The 24,321-nt window shown below is 42.0% G+C and overlaps 1 protein-coding gene across 1 annotated transcript in view; it reads left to right on the plus strand.

Annotated features, from left to right (window-relative positions):
- Nucleotides 1-24,321, plus strand: part of LOC141172042 (guanylate-binding protein 7-like) — a 50,197-nt gene that overhangs the window by 13,536 nt on the left and 12,340 nt on the right. The gene's annotated exons all lie outside the window — the stretch shown is intronic.

The raw sequence follows: 24,321 nt of genomic DNA on the forward strand, positions 1-24,321 counted from the left end.
AGCCTGTCATCTCGATGTAGCAGAGCTGAAGCTGTCGTGGGAACCATGGAAAGGTAAGGATGATGTTGCTTTATTATTTTTCTTTTATTGCAGGAGATCGTTGGCTTCAGCTGGAATTTGCGTGACGGTAAGTATGGTTTAATTTAGAACAATAAAGGATTGTGTCTTTATTTCAATTAAAGGACTTTATTCTGGGTGTTTGTGTTTTTTTTAACTTTGACTATGGGGTTAGTAATGGGGGTGTCTTATAGACGCCTCTCCATTACTAACCTGGGCTTGATGTCAGCTGGCATTATAAGCTGACATCAACCCCAACCCTATTACCCCCTGCCACCGCACCAGGGCAGCGTGGAAGAGCGAGGCTAAGTGCCAGAATTGGCGCATCCTATGAATGCGCCATTTCTGGGGCGGCTGACGGCTGGTGTTTCTAGCCTGGGAGGGGGCCAATATTCATGGCACCCTTCCTGGGCTATTAAAATCAGCCCCCAGCTGTCTGCCTAGCCTTTGCTAGCTATTAAATTAGGGGGGACCCCACGTTATTTTTTTGGGGGGGTCCCCCATTTTAATAGCTAATAAAAGCTATGTATTCAGCTGGGGGCTGATATTAGTAGCCTGGGAAGCTCCGTGGGTATTACCCCCTTCCCAGGCTTCAAACATCTGCCCCAGCCGTCTGCTTAACCTCCGCTAGAGCCTAAAATTAAGGGGAACCCCACGCCAATTTTTTTAATAATAAATCCTTTATTTTAATACTAAATGACAAGTACAGTAACCAACACTATCACTGTACTTCATATATATGTGACTGACATGTTTCTATCTATCTAATCTATGTGTGAAGCTCTATTCTGTCTGTTATAAATTGTCGGGTACCGCTGCTGAATTGCCCGCCGGCTTTTTTAAAGAGACAGTGCATGAAAACACTATTATTTTTTTAAATAAATCCTTTACACTAAATGACAAGTACAGTAACCAACACTATCACTGTACTTATTATATATGTGACTGACATGTTTCTATCTATCTAATCTATGTGTGAAGCTCTATTCTGTCTGTTATAAATTGTTGGGTACAGATGCTGAATTGCCGGCCGGCTTTTTTAAAGAGACGGTGCATGAAAACACTAATATTTTTTTTGATAAATCCTTTACGCTAAATGACAAGTACAGTAAGCAACACTGTCACTGTACTTCGTATATATGTGGCTGACATGTTTCTATCTATCTAATCTATGTGTGAAGCTCTATTCTTTCGGTTCTAAATTGTCGGGTACAGGTGTATGCCGCTGCTGAATTGCCGGCTTTTCATGTTTCACTGTTGGCACTGTTCCCATCGATTTGGGCAATCACTGTAATGCCACAACCACCATGGCTGTGGCATTACAGTGAGTGGCAGACAATCCCTGCATGATTGGTGCTTTAAATAGCGACAGACATGCAGGACACGCTTTTGGTGCACGAACAGTTATCGAACATAACCTCGAACAGCCGAATTTTTTGCAAATCGTTCGGGTTCGTCGAACAACTCGAACACCGCCCAAAACAGCTCGAATTTGAGATTGGCGAACAGTTCTAGTCGAACACCGCTCATCTCTACTCTGGAGTATAATACAGGATGTAACTCGGGATCAGTAATGTAATGTATGTACACAGTGACTGCACCAGCAGAATAGTGAGTACAGCTCTGGAGTATAATACAGGATGTAACTCAGAATCAGTAATGTAATGTATGTACACAGTGACTACACCAGCAGACTAGAGAGTGCAGCTCTGGAGTATAATACAGGATGTAACTCGGGATCAGTAATGTAATGTATGTACACAGTGACTGCACCAGCAAAATAGTGAGCGCAGCTCTGGGGTATAATAAAGGAGGTAACTCAGGATCAGTACAGGATCAGTAATGTAATGTATGTACACAGTGACTGCACAAGCAGAATAGTGAGTGCAGCTCTGGGGTATAATACAGGATGTAACTCAGGATCAGTAATGTAATGTATGTACACAGTGACTGCACCAGCAGAATAGTGAGTGCAGCTCTGGAGTATAATACAGGTTGTAACTCAGGATCAGTAAAGGATCAGTAATGTAATGTATGTACACAGTGACTGCACCAGCAGAATAGTGAGTGCAGCTCTGGAGTATAAAACAGGATGTAACTCAGGATCAGTACAAGATCAGTAATGTAATGTATGTACACTGTGACTGCACCAGCAGAATAGTGAGTGCAGCTCTGGAGTATAAAACAGGATGTAACTCAGGATCAGTACAAGATCAGTAATGTAATGTATGTACACAGTGACTGCACCATCAGAATAGTGAGTGCAGCTCTGGAGTACAATACAGGATGTAACTCAGGATCAGTAATGTAATGTATGTACACAGTGACTGCACCAGCAAAATAGTGAGTGCAGCTCTGGAGTATAATACAGGATGTAACTCAGGATTAGTAATGTAATGTATGTTCACAGTAACTGCACCAGCAGAATAGTGAGTGCTGCTCTGGAGTATAATACAGGATGTAACTCAGGATCAGTACAGGATCAGTAATGTAATGTATGTACACAGTGACTGCACCAGCAGAATAGTGAGTGCAGCTCTGGAGTATAATACAGGATGTAACTCAGGATCAGTAATGTAATGTATGTACACAGTGACTGCACCAGCAGAATAGTGAGTGCAGCTCTGGAGTATAATACAGAATGTAACTCAGGATCAGTAATGTAATGTATGTTCACAGTAACTGCACCAGCAGAATAGTGAGTGCAGCTCTGGAGTATAATACAGGATGTAACTCAGAATCAGTAATGTAATGTATGTACACAGTGACTACACCAGCAGACTAGAGAGTGCAGCTCTGGAGTATAATACAGGATGTAACTCGGGATCAGTAATGTAATGTATGTACACAGTGACTGCACCAGCAGAATAGTGAGTGCAGCTCTGGAGTATAATACAGGATGTAACTCAGGATCAGTAATGTAATGTATGTTCACAGTGACTGCACCAGCAGAATAGTGAGTGCAGCTCTGGAGTATAATACAGGATGTAACTCAGGATCAGTAATGTAATGTATGTACACAGTGACTGCACCAGCAGAATAGTGAGTGCAGCTCTGGAGTATAATACAGGATGTAACTCAGGATCAATACAGGATCAGTAATGTATGTACACAGTGACTGCACCAGCAGAATAGTGAGTGCAGCTCTGGAGTATAATACAGGATGTAACTCAGGATCAGCACAGGATCAGTAATGTAATGTATGTACACAGTGACTGCACCAGCAGAATAGTGAATGAAGCTCTGGAGTATAATACAGGAGGTAACTCAGGATCAGTAATGTAATGTCTGTACACAGTGACTGTACCAGCAGAATAGTGAGTGCAGCTCTGGAGTATAATACAGGATGTAACTCAGGATCAGCACAGGATTAGCAATGTAATGTATGTACACAGTGACTGCACCAGCAGAATAGTGAGTGCAGCTCTGGAGTATAATACAGGATGTAACTCAGGATCAGTAATGTAATGTATGTACACAGTGACTGCACCAGCAGAATAGTGAGTGCAGCTCTGGAGTATAATACAGGAGGCAACTCAGGATCAGTAATGTAATGTATGTACACAGTGACTGCACCAGCAGAATAGTGAGTGCAGCTCTGGAGTATAATACAGGGTGTAACTCAGGATCAGTAATGTAATGTCTGTACACAGTGACTGCACCAGCAGAATAGTGAGTGCAGCTCTGGAGTATAATACAGGATGTAGCTCAGGATCAGAACAGGATCAGTAATGTATGTACACAGTGACTGCACCAGCAGAATAGTGAGTGCAGCTCTGGAGTATAATACAGGGTGTAACTCAGGATCAGTAATGTAATGTATGTACAAAGTGACTGCACCAGCAGAATAGTGAGTGCAGCTCTGGAGTATAATGCAGGATGTAACTCAGGATCAGTACAGGATCAGTAATGTAATGTATGTACACAGTGACTGCACCAGCAGAATAAGGAGTGCAGCTCTGGAATATTATACAGGATGTAACTCAGGATCAGTAATGTAATGTTTGTACACAGTGACTCCACCAGCAGAATAAGGAGTGCAGCTCTGGAATATAATACAGGATGTAACTCAGGATCAGTAATGTAATGTATGTACACAGTGACTGCACCAGCAGAATAGTGAGTGCAGCTCTGGGGTATAATACAGGATGTAACTCAGGATCTGTAATGTAATGTATGTACACAGTGACTGCACCAGCAAAATAGTGAGTGCAGCTCTGGAGTATAATACAGGATGTAACTCAGGATCAGTACAGGATCAGTAATGTAATGTATGTACACAGTGACTACACCAGCAGAATAGTGAGTGCGGCTCTGGAATACAATACAGGTTGTAACTCAGGATCAGTACAGGATCAGTAATGTAGTGTATGTACACAGTGACTGCACCAGCAGAATAGTGAGTGCAGCTCTGGGGTATAATACAGGATGTAACTCAGGATCTGTATTGTAATGTATGTACACAGTGACTGCACCAGCAAAATAGTGAGTGCAGCTCTGGAGTATAATACAGGATGTAACTCAGGATCAGTACAGGATCAGTAATGTAATGTATGTACACAGTGACTACACCAGCAGAATAGTGAGTGCGGCTCTGGAATACAATACAGGTTGTAACTCAGGATCAGTACAGGATCAGTAATGTAATGTATGTACACAGTGACTGCACCAGCAGAATAGTGAGTGCAGCTGTGGAGTATAATACAGGATGTAACTCAGGATCAGTACAGGATCAGTAATGTAATGTATGTACACAGTGACTGCAGCAGCAGAATAGTGAGTGCTGCTCTGGAGTATAATACAGGAGGTAACTCAGGATCAGTAATGTAATGTATGTACACAGTGACTCCACCAGCAGAATAGTGAGTGCAGCTCTGGGGTATACTACAGGATGTAACTCAGGATCAGTAATGTATGTACACAGTAACTGCACCAGCAGAATAGTGAGTGCAGCTCTGGAGTTTAATACAGGATGTAACTCAGGATCGGTACAGGATCAGTAATGTAATGTATGTACACAGTGACTGCACCAGCAGAATAGTGAGTGCAGCTGTGGAGTATAATACAGGATGTAACTCAGGATCAGTAATGTAATGTATGTACACAGTGACTGCACCAGCAGAATAGTGAGTGCAGCTCTGGAGTATAATACAGGATGTAACTCAGGATCAGTAATGTAATATATGTACAGTGACTGCACCAGCAGAATAGTGAGTGCAGCTCTGGAGTATAATACAGGATGTAACTCAGGGTCAGTACAGGATAAGTAATATAATGTATGTACACAGTGACTGCACCAGCAGAATAGTGAGTGCAGCTCTGGAGTATAATGCAGGATGTAACTCAGGATCAGTACAGGATCAGTAATGTAATGTATGTACACAGTGACTGCACCAGCAGAATAGTGAGTGCAGCTCTGGAGTATAATACAGGATGTAACTCAGGATCAGTAATGTAATGTATGTAAACAGTGACTGCACCAGCAGAATAGTGAGTGCAGCTCTGGAGTATAATACAGGATGTAACTCAGGGTCAGTAATGTAATGTATGTAAACAGTGACTGCACCAGCAGAATAGTGAGTGCAGCTCTGGAGTGTAATACAGGATGTAACTCAGGATCAGTACAGGATCAGTAATGTAATGTATGTACACAGTGACTGCACCAGCAGAATAGTGAGTGCAGCTCTGGAGTATAATACAGGATTGAACTCAGGATCAGTAATGTAATGTATGTACGCAGTGACTGCACCAGCAAAATAGTGAGCGCAGCTCTGGGGTATAATAAAGGAGGTAACTCAGGATCAGTACAGGATCAGTAATGTAATGTATGTACACAGTGACTGCACAAGCAGAATAGTGAGTGCAGCTCTGGGGTATAATACAGGATGTAACTCAGGATCAGTAATGTAATGTATGTACACAGTGACTGCACCAGCAGAATAGTGAGTGCAGCTCTGGAGTATAATACAGGTTGTAACTCAGGATCAGTAAAGGATCAGTAATGTAATGTATGTACACAGTGACTGCACCAGCAGAATAGTGAGTGCAGCTCTGGAGTATAAAACAGGATGTAACTCAGGATCAGTACAAGATCAGTAATGTAATGTATGTACACTGTGACTGCACCAGCAGAATAGTGAGTGCAGCTCTGGAGTATAAAACAGGATGTAACTCAGGATCAGTACAAGATCAGTAATGTAATGTATGTACACAGTGACTGCACCAGCAGAATAGTGAGTGCAGCTCTGGGGTATAATACAGGATGTAACTCAGGATCAGTAATGTAATGTATGTACACAGTGAATGCACCAGCAGAATAGTGAGTGCAGCTCTGGAGTATAAAACAGGATGTAAATCAGGATCAGTACAAGATCAGTAATGTAATGTATGTACACAGTGACTGCACCATCAGAATAGTGAGTGCAGCTCTGGAGTACAATACAGGATGTAACTCAGGATCAGTAATGTAATGTATGTACACAGTGACTGCACCAGCAAAATAGTGAGTGCAGCTCTGGAGTATAATACAGGATGTAACTCAGGATTAGTAATGTAATGTATGTTCACAGTAACTGCACCAGCAGAATAGTGAGTGCAGCTCTGGAGTATAATACAGGATGTAACTCAGGATCAGTAATGTAATGTATGTACACAGTGACTGCACCAGCAGAATAGTGAGTGCAGCTCTGGAGTATAATACAGGATGTAACTCAGGATCAGTAATGTAATGTATGTACACAGTGACTGCACCAGCAGAATAGTGAGTGCAGCTCTGGAGTATAATACAGAATGTAACTCAGGATCAGTAATGTAATGTATGTTCACAGTAACTGCACCAGCAGAATAGTGAGTGCAGCTCTGGAGTATAATACAGGATGTAACTCAGAATCAGTAATGTAATGTATGTACACAGTGACTACACCAGCAGACTAGAGAGTGCAGCTCTGGAGTATAATACAGGATGTAACTCGGGATCAGTAATGTAATGTATGTACACAGTGACTGCACCAGCAGAATAGTGAGTGCAGCTCTGGAGTATAATACAGGATGTAACTCAGGATCAGTAATGTAATGTATGTTCACAGTGACTGCACCAGCAGAATAGTGAGTGCAGCTCTGGAGTATAATACAGGATGTAACTCGGGATCAGTAATGTAATGTATGTACACAGTGACTGCACCAGCAGAATAGTGAGTACAGCTCTGGAGTATAATACAGGATGTAACTCAGAATCAGTAATGTAATGTATGTACACAGTGACTACACCAGCAGACTAGAGAGTGCAGCTCTGGAGTATAATACAGGATGTAACTCGGGATCAGTAATGTAATGTATGTACACAGTGACTGCACCAGCAAAATAGTGAGCGCAGCTCTGGGGTATAATAAAGGAGGTAACTCAGGATCAGTACAGGATCAGTAATGTAATGTATGTACACAGTGACTGCACAAGCAGAATAGTGAGTGCAGCTCTGGGGTATAATACAGGATGTAACTCAGGATCAGTAATGTAATGTATGTACACAGTGACTGCACCAGCAGAATAGTGAGTGCAGCTCTGGAGTATAATACAGGTTGTAACTCAGGATCAGTAAAGGATCAGTAATGTAATGTATGTACACAGTGACTGCACCAGCAGAATAGTGAGTGCAGCTCTGGAGTATAAAACAGGATGTAACTCAGGATCAGTACAAGATCAGTAATGTAATGTATGTACACTGTGACTGCACCAGCAGAATAGTGAGTGCAGCTCTGGAGTATAAAACAGGATGTAACTCAGGATCAGTACAAGATCAGTAATGTAATGTATGTACACAGTGACTGCACCATCAGAATAGTGAGTGCAGCTCTGGAGTACAATACAGGATGTAACTCAGGATCAGTAATGTAATGTATGTACACAGTGACTGCACCAGCAAAATAGTGAGTGCAGCTCTGGAGTATAATACAGGATGTAACTCAGGATTAGTAATGTAATGTATGTTCACAGTAACTGCACCAGCAGAATAGTGAGTGCTGCTCTGGAGTATAATACAGGATGTAACTCAGGATCAGTACAGGATCAGTAATGTAATGTATGTACACAGTGACTGCACCAGCAGAATAGTGAGTGCAGCTCTGGAGTATAATACAGGATGTAACTCAGGATCAGTAATGTAATGTATGTACACAGTGACTGCACCAGCAGAATAGTGAGTGCAGCTCTGGAGTATAATACAGAATGTAACTCAGGATCAGTAATGTAATGTATGTTCACAGTAACTGCACCAGCAGAATAGTGAGTGCAGCTCTGGAGTATAATACAGGATGTAACTCAGAATCAGTAATGTAATGTATGTACACAGTGACTACACCAGCAGACTAGAGAGTGCAGCTCTGGAGTATAATACAGGATGTAACTCGGGATCAGTAATGTAATGTATGTACACAGTGACTGCACCAGCAGAATAGTGAGTGCAGCTCTGGAGTATAATACAGGATGTAACTCAGGATCAGTAATGTAATGTATGTTCACAGTGACTGCACCAGCAGAATAGTGAGTGCAGCTCTGGAGTATAATACAGGATGTAACTCAGGATCAGTAATGTAATGTATGTACACAGTGACTGCACCAGCAGAATAGTGAGTGCAGCTCTGGAGTATAATACAGGATGTAACTCAGGATCAATACAGGATCAGTAATGTATGTACACAGTGACTGCACCAGCAGAATAGTGAGTGCAGCTCTGGAGTATAATACAGGATGTAACTCAGGATCAGCACAGGATCAGTAATGTAATGTATGTACACAGTGACTGCACCAGCAGAATAGTGAATGAAGCTCTGGAGTATAATACAGGAGGTAACTCAGGATCAGTAATGTAATGTCTGTACACAGTGACTGTACCAGCAGAATAGTGAGTGCAGCTCTGGAGTATAATACAGGATGTAACTCAGGATCAGCACAGGATTAGCAATGTAATGTATGTACACAGTGACTGCACCAGCAGAATAGTGAGTGCAGCTCTGGAGTATAATACAGGATGTAACTCAGGATCAGTAATGTAATGTATGTACACAGTGACTGCACCAGCAGAATAGTGAGTGCAGCTCTGGAGTATAATACAGGAGGCAACTCAGGATCAGTAATGTAATGTATGTACACAGTGACTGCACCAGCAGAATAGTGAGTGCAGCTCTGGAGTATAATACAGGGTGTAACTCAGGATCAGTAATGTAATGTCTGTACACAGTGACTGCACCAGCAGAATAGTGAGTGCAGCTCTGGAGTATAATACAGGATGTAGCTCAGGATCAGAACAGGATCAGTAATGTATGTACACAGTGACTGCACCAGCAGAATAGTGAGTGCAGCTCTGGAGTATAATACAGGGTGTAACTCAGGATCAGTAATGTAATGTATGTACAAAGTGACTGCACCAGCAGAATAGTGAGTGCAGCTCTGGAGTATAATGCAGGATGTAACTCAGGATCAGTACAGGATCAGTAATGTAATGTATGTACACAGTGACTGCACCAGCAGAATAAGGAGTGCAGCTCTGGAATATTATACAGGATGTAACTCAGGATCAGTAATGTAATGTTTGTACACAGTGACTCCACCAGCAGAATAGTGAGTGCAGCTCTGGAATATAATACAGGATGTAACTCAGGATCAGTAATGTAATGTATGTACACAGTGACTGCACCAGCAGAATAGTGAGTGCAGCTCTGGGGTATAATACAGGATGTAACTCAGGATCTGTAATGTAATGTATGTACACAGTGACTGCACCAGCAAAATAGTGAGTGCAGCTCTGGAGTATAATACAGGATGTAACTCAGGATCAGTACAGGATCAGTAATATAATGTATGTACACAGTGACTACACCAGCAGAATAGTGAGTGCGGCTCTGGAATACAATACAGGTTGTAACTCAGGATCAGTACAGGATCAGTAATGTAGTGTATGTACACAGTGACTGCACCAGCAGAATAGTGAGTGCAGCTCTGGGGTATAATACAGGATGTAACTCAGGATCTGTATTGTAATGTATGTACACAGTGACTGCACCAGCAAAATAGTGAGTGCAGCTCTGGAGTATAATACAGGATGTAACTCAGGATCAGTACAGGATCAGTAATGTAATGTATGTACACAGTGACTACACCAGCAGAATAGTGAGTGCGGCTCTGGAATACAATACAGGTTGTAACTCAGGATCAGTACAGGATCAGTAATGTAATGTATGTACACAGTGACTGCACCAGCAGAATAGTGAGTGCAGCTGTGGAGTATAATACAGGATGTAACTCAGGATCAGTACAGGATCAGTAATGTAATGTATGTACACAGTGACTGCAGCAGCAGAATAGTGAGTGCTGCTCTGGAGTATAATACAGGAGGTAACTCAGGATCAGTAATGTAATGTATGTACACAGTGACTCCACCAGCAGAATAGTGAGTGCAGCTCTGGGGTATACTACAGGATGTAACTCAGGATCAGTAATGTATGTACACAGTAACTGCACCAGCAGAATAGTGAGTGCAGCTCTGGAGTTTAATACAGGATGTAACTCAGGATCGGTACAGGATCAGTAATGTAATGTATGTACACAGTGACTGCACCAGCAGAATAGTGAGTGCAGCTGTGGAGTATAATACAGGATGTAACTCAGGATCAGTAATGTAATGTATGTACACAGTGACTGCACCAGCAGAATAGTGAGTGCAGCTCTGGAGTATAATACAGGATGTAACTCAGGATCAGTAATGTAATATATGTACAGTGACTGCACCAGCAGAATAGTGAGTGCAGCTCTGGAGTATAATACAGGATGTAACTCAGGGTCAGTACAGGATAAGTAATATAATGTATGTACACAGTGACTGCACCAGCAGAATAGTGAGTGCAGCTCTGGAGTATAATGCAGGATGTAACTCAGGATCAGTACAGGATCAGTAATGTAATGTATGTACACAGTGACTGCACCAGCAGAATAGTGAGTGCAGCTCTGGAGTATAATACAGGATGTAACTCAGGATCAGTAATGTAATGTATGTAAACAGTGACTGCACCAGCAGAATAGTGAGTGCAGCTCTGGAGTATAATACAGGATGTAACTCAGGGTCAGTACAGGATAAGTAATGTAATGTATGTACACAGTGACTGCACCAGCAGAATAGTGAGTGCAGCTCTGGAGTATAATACAGGATGTAACTCAGGATCAGTAATGTAATGTATGTAAACAGTGACTGCACCAGCAGAATAGTGAGTGCAGCTCTGGAGTGTAATACAGGATGTAACTCAGGATCAGTACAGGATCAGTAATGTAATGTATGTACACAGTGACTGCACCAGCAGAATAGTGAGTGCAGCTCTGGAGTATAATACAGGATTGAACTCAGGATCAGTAATGTAATGTATGTACGCAGTGACTGCACCAGCAAAATAGTGAGCGCAGCTCTGGGGTATAATAAAGGAGGTAACTCAGGATCAGTACAGGATCAGTAATGTAATGTATGTACACAGTGACTGCACAAGCAGAATAGTGAGTGCAGCTCTGGGGTATAATACAGGATGTAACTCAGGATCAGTAATGTAATGTATGTACACAGTGACTGCACCAGCAGAATAGTGAGTGCAGCTCTGGAGTATAATACAGGTTGTAACTCAGGATCAGTAAAGGATCAGTAATGTAATGTATGTACACAGTGACTGCACCAGCAGAATAGTGAGTGCAGCTCTGGAGTATAAAACAGGATGTAACTCAGGATCAGTACAAGATCAGTAATGTAATGTATGTACACTGTGACTGCACCAGCAGAATAGTGAGTGCAGCTCTGGAGTATAAAACAGGATGTAACTCAGGATCAGTACAAGATCAGTAATGTAATGTATGTACACAGTGACTGCACCAGCAGAATAGTGAGTGCAGCTCTGGGGTATAATACAGGATGTAACTCAGGATCAGTAATGTAATGTATGTACACAGTGAATGCACCAGCAGAATAGTGAGTGCAGCTCTGGAGTATAAAACAGGATGTAAATCAGGATCAGTACAAGATCAGTAATGTAATGTATGTACACAGTGACTGCACCATCAGAATAGTGAGTGCAGCTCTGGAGTACAATACAGGATGTAACTCAGGATCAGTAATGTAATGTATGTACACAGTGACTGCACCAGCAAAATAGTGAGTGCAGCTCTGGAGTATAATACAGGATGTAACTCAGGATTAGTAATGTAATGTATGTTCACAGTAACTGCACCAGCAGAATAGTGAGTGCAGCTCTGGAGTATAATACAGGATGTAACTCAGGATCAGTAATGTAATGTATGTACACAGTGACTGCACCAGCAGAATAGTGAGTGCAGCTCTGGAGTATAATACAGGATGTAACTCAGGATCAGTAATGTAATGTATGTACACAGTGACTGCACCAGCAGAATAGTGAGTGCAGCTCTGGAGTATAATACAGAATGTAACTCAGGATCAGTAATGTAATGTATGTTCACAGTAACTGCACCAGCAGAATAGTGAGTGCAGCTCTGGAGTATAATACAGGATGTAACTCAGAATCAGTAATGTAATGTATGTACACAGTGACTACACCAGCAGACTAGAGAGTGCAGCTCTGGAGTATAATACAGGATGTAACTCGGGATCAGTAATGTAATGTATGTACACAGTGACTGCACCAGCAGAATAGTGAGTGCAGCTCTGGAGTATAATACAGGATGTAACTCAGGATCAGTAATGTAATGTATGTTCACAGTGACTGCACCAGCAGAATAGTGAGTGCAGCTCTGGAGTATAATACAGGATGTAACTCAGGATCAGTAATGTAATGTATGTACACAGTGACTGCACCAGCAGAATAGTGAGTGCAGCTCTGGAGTATAATACAGGATGTAACTCAGGATCAATACAGGATCAGTAATGTATGTACACAGTGACTGCACCAGCAGAATAGTGAGTGCAGCTCTGGAGTATAATACAGGATGTAACTCAGGATCAGCACAGGATCAGTAATGTAATGTATGTACACAGTGACTGCACCAGCAGAATAGTGGATGAAGCTCTGGAGTATAATACAGGAGGTAACTCAGGATCAGTAATGTAATGTCTGTACACAGTGACTGTACCAGCAGAATAGTGAGTGCAGCTCTGGAGTATAATACAGGATGTAACTCAGGATCAGCACAGGATTAGCAATGTAATGTATGTACACAGTGACTGCACCAGCAGAATAGTGAGTGCAGCTCTGGAGTATAATACAGGATGTAACTCAGGATCAGTAATGTAATGTATGTACACAGTGACTGCACCAGCAGAATAGTGAGTGCAGCTCTGGAGTATAATACAGGAGGCAACTCAGGATCAGTAATGTAATGTATGTACACAGTGACTGCACCAGCAGAATAGTGAGTGCAGCTCTGGAGTATAATACAGGGTGTAACTCAGGATCAGTAATGTAATGTCTGTACACAGTGACTGCACCAGCAGAATAGTGAGTGCAGCTCTGGAGTATAATACAGGATGTAGCTCAGGATCAGAACAGGATCAGTAATGTATGTACACAGTGACTGCACCAGCAGAATAGTGAGTGCAGCTCTGGAGTATAATACAGGGTGTAACTCAGGATCAGTAATGTAATGTATGTACAAAGTGACTGCACCAGCAGAATAGTGAGTGCAGCTCTGGAGTATAATGCAGGATGTAACTCAGGATCAGTACAGGATCAGTAATGTAATGTATGTACACAGTGACTGCACCAGCAGAATAAGGAGTGCAGCTCTGGAATATTATACAGGATATAACTCAGGATCAGTAATGTAATGTTTGTACACAGTGACTCCACCAGCAGAATAAGGAGTGCAGCTCTGGAATATAATACAGGATGTAACTCAGGATCAGTAATGTAATGTATGTACACAGTGACTGCACCAGCAGAATAGTGAGTGCAGCTCTGGGGTATAATACAGGATGTAACTCAGGATCTGTAATGTAATGTATGTACACAGTGACTGCACCAGCAAAATAGTGAGTGCAGCTCTGGAGTATAATACAGGATGTAATTCAGGATCAGTACAGGATCAGTAATGTAATGTATGTACACAGTGACTACACCAGCAGAATAGTGAGTGCGGCTCTGGAATACAATACAGGTTGTAACTCAGGATCAGTACAGGATCAGTAATGTAGTGTATGTACACAGTGACTGCACCAGCAGAATAGTGAGTGCAGCTCTGGGGTATAATACAGGATGTAACTCAGGATCTGTATTGTAATGTATGTACACAGTGACTGCACCAGCAAAATAGTGAGTGCAGCTCTGGAGTATAATACAGGATGTAACTCAGGATCAGTACAGGATCAGTAATGTAATGTATGTACACAGTGACTGCACCAGCAGAATAGTGAGTGCAGCTCTGGAATACAATACAGGTTGTAACTCAGGATCAGTACAGGATCAGTAATGTAATGTATGTACACAGTGACTGCACCAGCAGAATAGTGAGTGCGGCTCTGGAATACAATACAGGTTGTAACTCAGGATCAGTACAGGATCAGTAATGTAATGTATGTACACAGTGACTGCACCAGCAGAATAGTGAGTGCAGCTGTGGAGTATAATACAGGATGTAACTCAGGATCAGTACAGGATCAGTAATGTAATGTATGTACACAGTGACTGCAGCAGCAGAATAGTGAGTGCTGCTCTGGAGTATAATACAGGAGGTAACTCAGGATCAGTAATGTAATGTATGTACACAGTGACTCCACCAGCAGAATAGTGAGTGCAGCTCTGGGGTATACTACAGGATGTAACTCAGGATCAGTAATGTATGTACACAGTAACTGCACCAGCAGAATAGTGAGTGCAGCTCTAGAGTTTAATACAGGATGTAACTCAGGATCGGTACAGGATCAGTAATGTAATGTATGTACACAGTGACTGCACCAGCAGAATAGTGAGTGCAGCTGTGGAGTATAATACAGGATGTAACTCAGGATCAGTAATGTAATGTATGTACACAGTGACTGCACCAGCAGAATAGTGAGTGCAGCTCTGGAGTATAATACAGGATGTAACTCAGGATCAGTAATGTAATGTATGTACAGTGACTGCACCAGCAGAATAGTGAGTGCAGCTCTGGAGTATAATACAGGATGTAACTCAGGGTCAGTACAGGATAAGTAATGTAATGTATGTACACAGTGACTGCACCAGCAGAATAGTGAGTGCAGCTCTGGAGTATAATGCAGGATGTAACTCAGGATCAGTACAGGATCAGTAATGTAATGTATGTACACAGTGACTGCACCAGCAGAATAGTGAGTGCAGCTCTGGAGTATAATACAGGATGTAACTCAGGATCAGTAATGTAATGTATGTAAACAGTGACTGCACCAGCAGAATAGTGAGTGCAGCTCTGGAGTATAATACAGGATGTAACTCAGGGTCAGTACAGGATAAGTAATGTAATGTATGTACACAGTGACTGCACCAGCAGAATAGTGAGTGCAGCTCTGGAGTATAATACAGAATGTAACTCAGGATCAGTACATTATCAGTAATGTAATGTATATACACAGTGACTGCACCAGCAGAATAGTGAGTGCAGCTCTGGAGTATAATACAGGATTGAACTCAGGATCAGTAATGTAATGTATGTACACAGTGACTGCACCAGCAAAATAGTGAGCGCAGCTCTGGGGTATAATAAAGGAGGTAACTCAGGATCAGTACAGGATCAGTAATGTAATGTATGTACACAGTGACTGCACAAGCAGAATAGTGAGTGCAGCTCTGGGGTATAATACAGGATGTAACTCAGGATCAGTAATGTAATGTATGTACACAGTGACTGCACCAGCAGAATAGTGAGTGCAGCTCTGGAGTATAATACAGGTTGTAACTCAGGATCAGTAAAGGATCAGTAATGTAATGTATGTACACAGTGACTGCACCAGCAGAATAGTGAGTGCAGCTCTGGAGTATAAAACAGGATGTAACTCAGGATCAGTACAAGATCAGTAATGTAATGTATGTACACTGTGACTGCACCAGCAGAATAGTGAGTGCAGCTCTGGAGTATAAAACAGGATGTAACTCAGGATCAGTACAAGATCAGTAATGTAATGTATGTACACAGTGACTGCACCAGCAGAATAGTGAGTGCAGCTCTGGGGTATAATACAGGATGTAACTCAGGATCAGTAATGTAATGTATGTACACAGTGAATGCACCAGCAGAATAGTGAGTGCAGCTCTGGAATATAAAACAGGATGTAAATCAGGATCAGTACAAGATCAGTAATGTAATGTATGTACACAGTGACTGCACCATCAGAATAGTGAGTGCAGCTCTGGAGTACAATACAGGATGTAACTCAGGATCAGTAATGTAATGTATGTACACAGTGACTGCACCAGCAAAATAGTGAGTGCAGCTCTGGAGTATAATACAGGATGTAACTCAGGATTAGTAATGTAATGTGTGTTCACAGTAACTGCACCAGCAGAATAGTGAGTGCAGCTCTGGAGTATAATACAGGATGTAACTCAGGATCAGTACAGGATCAGTAATGTAATGTATGTACACAGTGACTGCACCAGCAGAATAGTGAGTGCAGCTCTGGAGTATAATACAGGATGTAACTCAGGATCAGTAATGTAATGTATGTGCACAGTGACTGCACCAGCAGAATAGTTAGTGCAGCTCTGGAGTATAATACAGAATGTAACTCAGGATCAGTAATGTAATGTATGTTCACAGTAACTGCACCAGCAGAATAGTGAGTGCAGCTCTGGAGTATAATACAGGATGTAACTCAGAATCAGTAATGTAATGTATGTACACAGTGACTACACCAGCAGACTAGAGAGTGCAGCTCTGGAGTATAATACAGGATGTAACTCGGGATCAGTAATGTAATGTATGTACACAGTGACTGCACCAGCAGAATAGTGAGTGCAGCTCTGGAGTATAATACAGGATGTAACTCAGGATCAGTAATGTAATGTATGTACACAGTGACTGCACCAGCAGAATAGTGAGTGCAGCTCTGGAGTATAATACAGGATGTAACTCAGGATCAGTAATGTAATGTATGTACACAGTGACTGCACCAGCAGAATAGTGAGTGCAGCTCTGGAGTATAATACAGGATGTAACTCAGGATCAATACAGGATCAGTAATGTATGTACACAGTGACTGCACCAGCAGAATAGTGAGTGCAGCTCTGGAGTATAATACAGGATGTAACTCAGGATCAGCACAGGATCAGTAATGTAATGTATGTACACAGTGACTGCACCAGCAGAATAGTGAATGAAGCTCTGGAGTATAATACAGGAGGTAACTCAGGATCAGTAATGTAATGTCTGTACACAGTGACTGTACCAGCAGAATAGTGAGTGCAGCTCTGGAGTATAATACAGGATGTAACTCAGGATCAGCACAGGATTAGCAATGTAATGTATGTACACAGTGACTGCACCAGCAGAATAGTGAGTACAGCTCTGGAGTATAATACAGGATGTAACTCAGGATCAGTAATGTAATGTATGTACACAGTGACTGCACCAGCAGAATAGTGAGTGCAGCTCTGGAGTATAATACAGGAGGCAACTCAGGATCAGTAATGTAATGTATGTACACAGTGACTGCACCAGCAGAATAGTGAGTGCAGCTCTGGAGTATAATACAGGATGTAACTCAGGGTCAGTACAGGATAAGTAATGTAATGTATGTACACAGTGACTGCACCAGCAGAATAGTGAGTGCTGCTCTGGAGTATAATACAGGATGTAACTCAGGATCAGTAATGTAATGTATGTACACAGCGACTGCACCAGCAGAATAGTGAGTGCAGCTCTGGAGTATAATACAGGATGTAACTCAGGATCAGTAATGTAATGTATGTAATCAGTGACTGCACCAGCAGAATAGTGAGTGCAGCTCTGGAGTATAATACAGGATGTAACTCAGGATCAGTAATGTAATGTATGTAATCAGTGACTGCACCAGCAGAATAGTGAGTGCAGCTCTGGAGTATAATACAGGATGTAACTCAGGATCAGTAATGTAATGTATGTAATCAGTGACTGCACCAGCAGAATAGTGAGTGCAGCTCTGGAGTATAATACAGGATGTAACTCAGGATCAGTACAGGATCAGTAATGTAATGTATGTACACAGTGACTGCACCAGCAGAATAGTGAGTGCTGCTCTGGAGTATAATACAGGATGTAACTCAGGATCAGTAATGTAATGTATGTACACAGCGACTGCACCAGCAGAATAGTGAGTGCAGCTCTGGAGTATAATACAGGATGTAACTCAGGATCAGTAATGTAATGAATGTACAGTGACTGCACCAGCAGAATAGTGAGTGCAGCTCTGGAGTATAATACAGGATGTAACTCAGGGTCAGTACAGGATAAGTAATGTAATGTATGTACACAGTGACTGCACCAGCAGAATAGTGAGTGTAGCTCTGGAGTATAATACAGGATGTAACTCAGGATCAGTACAGGATCAGTAATGTAATGTATGTACACAGTGACTGCACCAGCAGAATAGTGAGTGCAGCTCTGGAGTATAATACAGGATGTAACTCAGGATCAGTACAGGATCAGTAATGTAATGTATGTACACAGTGACTGCACCAGCAGAATAGTGAGTGCTGCTCTGGAGTATAATACAGGATGTAACTCAGGATCAGTACAGGATCAGTAATGTAATGTATGTACACAGTGACTGCACCAGCAGAATAGTGAGTGCAGCTCTGGAGTATAATACAGGATGTAACTCAGGATCAGTACAGGATCAGTAATGTAATGTATGTACACAGTGACTGCACCAGCAGAATAGTGAGTGCAGCTCTGGAGTATAATACAGGATGTAACTCCGGATCAGTAATGTAATGTATGTAAACAGTGACTGCACCAGTAGAATAGTGAGTGCAGCTCTGGAGTGTAATACCGGATGTAACTCAGTATCAGTAATGTAATGTATGTACACAGTGACTGCACCAGCAGAATAGTGAGTGCAGCTCTGGAGTATAATACAGGATGTAACTCAGGATCAGTACAGGATCAGTAATGTAATGTCTGTACACAGTGACTGCACCAGCAGAATAGTGAGTGCAGCTCTGGAGTATAATACAGGTTGTAACTCAGGATCAGTAAAGGATCAGTAATGTAATGTATGTACACAGTGACTGCACCAGCAGAATAGTGAGTGCAGCTCTGGAGTATAAAACAGGATGTAACTCAGGATCAGTACAAGATCAGTAATGTAATGTATGTACACTGTGACTGCACCAGCAGAATAGTGAGTGCAGCTCTGGAGTATAAAACAGGATGTAACTCAGGATCAGTACAAGATCAGTAATGTAATGTATGTACACAGTGACTGCACCAGCAGAATAGTGAGTGCAGCTCTGGGGTATAATACAGGATGTAACTCAGGATCAGTAATGTAATGTATGTACACAGTGAATGCACCAGCAGAATAGTGAGTGCAGCTCTGGAGTATAAAACAGGATGTAAATCAGGATCAGTACAAGATCAGTAATGTAATGTATGTACACAGTGACTGCACCATCAGAATAGTGAGTGCAGCTCTGGAGTACAATACAGGATGTAACTCAGGATCAGTAATGTAATGTATGTACACAGTGACTGCACCAGCAAAATAGTGAGTGCAGCTCTGGAGTATAATACAGGATGTAACTCAGGATTAGTAATGTAATGTATGTTCACAGTAACTGCACCAGCAGAATAGTGAGTGCAGCTCTGGAGTATAATACAGGATGTAACTCAGGATCAGTAATGTAATGTATGTACACAGTGACTGCACCAGCAGAATAGTGAGTGCAGCTCTGGAGTATAATACAGGATGTAACTCAGGATCAGTAATGTAATGTATGTACACAGTGACTGCACCAGCAGAATAGTGAGTGCAGCTCTGGAGTATAATACAGAATGTAACTCAGGATCAGTAATGTAATGTATGTTCACAGTAACTGCACCAGCAGAATAGTGAGTGCAGCTCTGGAGTATAATACAGGATGTAACTCAGAATCAGTAATGTAATGTATGTACACAGTGACTACACCAGCAGACTAGAGAGTGCAGCTCTGGAGTATAATACAGGATGTAACTCGGGATCAGTAATGTAATGTATGTACACAGTGACTGCACCAGCAGAATAGTGAGTGCAGCTCTGGAGTATAATACAGGATGTAACTCAGGATCAGTAATGTAATGTATGTACACAGTGACTGCACCAGCAGAATAGTGAGTGCAGCTCTGGAGTATAATACAGGATGTAACTCAGGATCAGTAATGTAATGTATGTACACAGTGACTGCACCAGCAGAATAGTGAGTGCAGCTCTGGAGTATAATACAGGATGTAACTCAGGATCAATACAGGATCAGTAATGTATGTACACAGTGACTGCACCAGCAGAATAGTGAGTGCAGCTCTGGAGTATAATACAGGATGTAACTCAGGATCAGCACAGGATCAGTAATGTAATGTATGTACACAGTGACTGCACCAGCAGAATAGTGAATGAAGCTCTGGAGTATAATACAGGAGGTAACTCAGGATCAGTAATGTAATGTCTGTACACAGTGACTGTACCAGCAGAATAGTGAGTGCAGCTCTGGAGTATAATACAGGATGTAACTCAGGATCAGCACAGGATTAGCAATGTAATGTATGTACACAGTGACTGCACCAGCAGAATAGTGAGTGCAGCTCTGGAGTATAATACAGGATGTAACTCAGGATCAGTAATGTAATGTATGTACACAGTGACTGCACCAGCAGAATAGTGAGTGCAGCTCTGGAGTATAATACAGGAGGCAACTCAGGATCAGTAATGTAATGTATGTACACAGTGACTGCACCAGCAGAATAGTGAGTGCAGCTCTGGAGTATAATACAGGGTGTAACTCAGGATCAGTAATGTAATGTCTGTACACAGTGACTGCACCAGCAGAATAGTGAGTGCAGCTCTGGAGTATAATACAGGATGTAGCTCAGGATCAGAACAGGATCAGTAATGTATGTACACAGTGACTGCCCCAGCAGAATAGTGAGTGCAGCTCTGGAGTATAATACAGGGTGTAACTCAGGATCAGTAATGTAATGTATGTACAAAGTGACTGCACCAGCAGAATAGTGAGTGCAGCTCTGGAGTATAATGCAGGATGTAACTCAGGATCAGTACAGGATCAGTAATGTAATGTATGTACACAGTGACTGCACCAGCAGAATAAGGAGTGCAGCTCTGGAATATTATACAGGATGTAACTCAGGATCAGTAATGTAATGTTTGTACACAGTGACTCCACCAGCAGAATAAGGAGTGCAGCTCTGGAATATAATACAGGATGTAACTCAGGATCAGTAATGTAATGTATGTACACAGTGACTGCACCAGCAGAATAGTGAGTGCAGCTCTGGGGTATAATACAGGATGTAACTCAGGATCTGTAATGTAATGTATGTACACAGTGACTGCACCAGCAAAATAGTGAGTGCAGCTCTGGAGTATAATACAGGATGTAACTCAGGATCAGTACAGGATCAGTAATGTAATGTATGTACACAGTGACTACACCAGCAGAATAGTGAGTGCGGCTCTGGAGTATAATACAGGATGTAACTCAGGATCAGTAATGTAATGTATGTACACAGTGACTGCACCAGCAGAATAGTGAGTGCAGCTCTGGGGTATAATACAGGATGTAACTCAGGATCTGTATTGTAATGTATGTACACAGTGACTGCACCAGCAAAATAGTGAGTGCAGCTCTGGAGTATAATACAGGATGTAACTCAGGATCAGTACAGGATCAGTAATGTAATGTATGTACATAGTGACTACACCAGCAGAATAGTGAGTGCGGCTCTGGAATACAATACAGGTTGTAACTCAGGATCAGTACAGGATCAGTAATGTAATGTATGTACACAGTGACTGCACCAGCAGAATAGTGAGTGCAGCTGTGGAGTATAATACAGGATGTAACTCAGGATCAGTACAGGATCAGTAACGTAATGTATGTACACAGTGACTGCAGCAGCAGAATAGTGAGTGCTGCTCTGGAGTATAATACAGGAGGTAACTCAGGATCAGTAATGTAATGTATGTACACAGTGACTCCACCAGCAGAATAGTGAGTGCAGCTCTGGGGTATACTACAGGATGTAACTCAGGATCAGTAATGTATGTACACAGTAACTGCACCAGCAGAATAGTGAGTGCAGCTCTGGAGTTTAATACAGGATGTAACTCAGGATCGGTACAGGATCAGTAATGTAATGTATGTACACAGTGACTGCACCAGCAGAATAGTGAGTGCAGCTCTGGGATATAATACAGGATGTAACTCAGGATCAGTAATGTAATGTTTGTACACAGTGACTCCACCAGCAGAATAAGGAGTGCAGCTCTGGAATATAATACAGGATGTAACTCAGGATCAGTAATGTAATGTATGTACACAGTGACTGCACCAGCAGAATAGTGAGTGCAGCTCTGGGGTATAATACAGGATGTAACTCAGGATCAGTAATGTAATGTATGTACACAGTGACTGCACCAGCAGAATAGTGAGTGCAGCTGTGGAGTATAATACAGGATGTAACTCAGGATCAGTAATGTAATGTATGTACACAGTGACTGCACCAGCAGAATAGTGAGTGCAGCTCTGGAGTATAATACAGGATGTAACTCAGGATCAGTAATGTAATGTATGTACAGTGACTGCACCAGCAGAATAGTGAGTGCAGCTCTGGAGTATAATACAGGATGTAACTCAGGGTCAGTACAGGATAAGTAATGTAATGTATGTACACAGTGACTGCACCAGCAGAATAGTGAGTGCAGCTCTGGAGTATAATGCAGGATGTAACTCAGGATCAGTACAGGATCAGTAATGTAATGTATGTACACAGTGACTGCACCAGCAGAATAGTGAGTGCAGCTCTGGAGTATAATACAGGATGTAACTCAGGATCAGTAATGTAATGTATGTAAACAGTGACTGCACCAGCAGAATAGTGAGTGCAGCTCTGGAGTATAATACAGGATGTAACTCAGGGTCAGTACAGGATAAGTAATGTAATGTATGTACACAGTGACTGCACCAGCAGAATAGTGAGTGCAGCTCTGGAGTATAATACAGGATGTAACTCAGGATCAGTAATGTAATGTATGTAATCAGTGACTGCACCAGCAGAATAGTGAGTGCAGCTCTGGAGTATAATACAGGATGTAACTCAGGATCAGTACAGGATCAGTAATGTAATGTATGTACACAGTGACTGCACCAGCAGAATAGTGAGTGCTGCTCTGGAGTATAATACAGAATGTAACTCAGGATCAGTAATGTAATGTATGTACACAGCGACTGCACCAGCAGAATAGTGAGTGCAGCTCTGGAGTATAATACAGGATGTAACTCAGGATCAGTAATGTAATGTATGTAATCAGTGACTGCACCAGCAGAATAGTGAGTGCAGCTCTGGAGTATAATACAGGATGTAACTCAGGATCAGTACAGGATCAGTAATGTAATGTATGTACACAGTGACTGCACCAGCAGAATAGTGAGTGCTGCTCTGGAGTATAATACAGGATGTAACTCAGGATCAGTAATGTAATGTATGTACACAGCGACTGCACCAGCAGAATAGTGAGTGCAGCTCTGGAGTATAATACAGGATGTAACTCAGGATCAGTAATGTAATGAATGTACAGTGACTGCACCAGCAGAATAGTGAGTGCAGCTCTGGAGTATAATACAGGATGTAACTCAGGGTCAGTACAGGATAAGTAATGTAATGTATGTACACAGTGACTGCACCAGCAGAATAGTGAGTGCAGCTCTGGAGTATAATACAGGATGTAACTCAGGGTCAGTACAGGATAAGTAATGTAATGTATGTACACAGTGACTGCACCAGCAGAATAGTGAGTGTAGCTCTGGAGTATAATACAGGATGTAACTCAGGATCAGTACAGGATCAGTAATGTAATGTATGTACACAGTGACTGCACCAGCAGAATAGTGAGTGCAGCTCTGGAGTATAATACAGGATGTAACTCAGGATCAGTACAGGATCAGTAATGTAATGTATGTACACAGTGACTGCACCAGCAGAATAGTGAGTGCTGCTCTGGAGTATAATACAGGATGTAACTCAGGATCAGTACAGGATCAGTAATGTAATGTATGTACA

This window comes from Phyllobates terribilis, unplaced genomic scaffold, assembly GCF_046119375.1.
Source record: "Phyllobates terribilis strain yellow unplaced genomic scaffold, ASM4611937v1 Scaffold_12__6_contigs__length_324123572, whole genome shotgun sequence".
Taxonomy (NCBI): domain Eukaryota; kingdom Metazoa; phylum Chordata; class Amphibia; order Anura; family Dendrobatidae; genus Phyllobates; species Phyllobates terribilis.